The sequence below is a fragment of the Etheostoma spectabile genome, chromosome 23 (assembly GCF_008692095.1).
Source record: "Etheostoma spectabile isolate EspeVRDwgs_2016 chromosome 23, UIUC_Espe_1.0, whole genome shotgun sequence".
Lineage (NCBI taxonomy): Eukaryota > Metazoa > Chordata > Actinopteri > Perciformes > Percidae > Etheostoma > Etheostoma spectabile.
Genome location: NC_045755.1, coordinates 18,657,293 through 18,659,662, shown reverse-complemented (window position 1 = coordinate 18,659,662; position 2,370 = coordinate 18,657,293).

Below are 2,370 nucleotides of genomic sequence, written 5' to 3'. Positions count from 1 at the left end.
TTTCCCCGGGAAGCAATCTCTGCTTAATGGCTTGAAAATCCTTAATGTTACCGCCCACCCATCCACCACGACCCCCATCCGCGTTCTTATACAGCGGCCGTCAATGATGTGAATACAGCTAAATAAAACGCGGAATGCTTACGGATTACAGTGCTTAACTTTTGGTAGCTTTTTGAATGAATTGTTAATGAGAACAGGCCGATCAAGGCCTGACCCCTACGAACAGATAGGACCTTCAACTGCATCTCCTTCCTGTGTTTAAAATCTCGCTTGTGCACCAGACACATCAAACCAATGAGCAAAGTGAACATGTTCATGTGGGGTTTAGTGATGCATTTTGATTTGGTTTACTTTTTCCAGTGTAAAAAGAAACCACAAGAAAACCCATCAAGTTGACCAACTCATCCAATGATTTGGACCAAACCAAATGTAAAACAGCCTGTACCACTGTCATTTCTGTCTGTGGCGCGCATGCTAGAAGCCTTAAGCCCTATTAGTGGCCGATTGAGGACTTTTACTACATCCAGCGAGTACTAAACAGAACCAACAAACACTGGTTACAGTTTATAGTCTTACCAGTAGTGTTTTTTAAATAGGTAAAGTTCCTGAGAGTGCCACTAGCCAAAGGACAAGGAATTTTCCCCATGGGGGCATAAATTTGCCACTTAGCCAATCTTATGGCAATGTTTATTATGCTTTAAGATATGTTGACTGCTACGTTGACTTCCTGTCCTCAGGGCAGCACTGTAAAAACAAAATGAAAGTGAAATTCATTTTAAAGAACACCTGAGTTCTTACATGATCCAGAAATGTTACTAGAGAAAGTTCAGGAGATAGAAAATAGACATCTAGACACAATAATGGAGATTAAGGCAATACAAAATCCTCAATGGCCAATCCTATGAGATCCATGAATATTCACACCGCATTTAATGGCAATCTGTCCAGTAACTGTCACATACTAGTCAATAGATGGATGCATTAGGAGATAGGTTCATCTCAATGGCATGTTCTTTACATGTTTTAATTACATACAGGATGTGGTGTTCTGGTGTTTTCAGTTATTGGGGTCTTTTACTTGGAACAAACAACCACAGCGTACTTAAATATTGTTGCTGACCAAGTGATTCTCTTCATCTTATCGGTTTCCACACTGTACCAACTTGTCACATGGAAACTTCCCATAACAGACGCTGGTCTCAACTCAGCATCGACCAGGATCCCTGAAGAACGCTCCCAGCACCTTGTTGAATTTGGGCCTAAAGGCAAAAAGGGGTCTTACCTTCATAATAGGTGGACTTGTGAATACTAAATTTAGATATATTTTTAATGTATAGTAGCCCAACTGATACTACAATTGGCAGATTTTAATTGCTTTCAATATATTTCACAACAATATTTAGATCCTATTATTGAGACAAAACACTGCAAACTCTCTCTGCTTCTTCCACCAAGTGGTTTCCTTTCTACTCTCCATCTCTCTCCTCAGTCTGCTAGGTCCCTAAGCGATTGTTAATCTAATGCCACCAGTACAGGAGTTGATGCTGCACACCTGATGCCAGTGAGTCTCAGATGACACACTCGAGCTCAGGTACAATCTGACGGTGACAGGCCCAGGAGCCCTGGAGCTTCACCAATGTTTTTTAGAAGCCTCGGTCCCAGAGTGGATCATTAAACTGAAGAATACAGGTGGCGGATGAACCAAAGGCGCAAGAGCTTGTTGGATCGCTCCCAAAACAGAGTTGGAGAAGAAAAGAGAAGCAAGAATGGGATAAGAAGAAAGTTCTCCCTTGGTCTAAACACCGCTCATTAGCAGAAACAAGGCAGTGAATAAAGTAATAGCGTGAATGGTAACAATTAAAAAAGAAAAAAATAAGATGCCATGAAAAGTAGGAGAGAAAAAAAAGACGCGGGGCTGCTGACAACGGCGGAATGACAGTTCCATGCTGAATAGGCAGGAGTGTCTAATCTACTGTTAGACATCTGCATCAAAAAATGTCTCTAACTCCAACAACTGTTCCGCTTCCTGTCAATTAGGTGCCAGGAAATTGCACGCACATTTGTCCAAGCAGGGGGAGAAAACAAATCACACACACACATACACAAACAAAATAGTCGAAAGAGTACATGCACCCACCCACGCATGTAACACACACCTCATGAAGCTGCAGCGAGTGAGCCATGATTAGTCTATCCCAGAGTCCCAGCATGCAGTGTGTGTGGCTATGCATTTTGCTTGACTGAATGTGTGTGAAGCAGCTATTCTCTACGGTTTGTTTGACAAATAGAAAGTGAATGCAACGGAACCATAATTACACTTCCTGAGGTAGCGGTGACTTTGAAAGAAATGGAAAATGAAAAAAAAAAAAA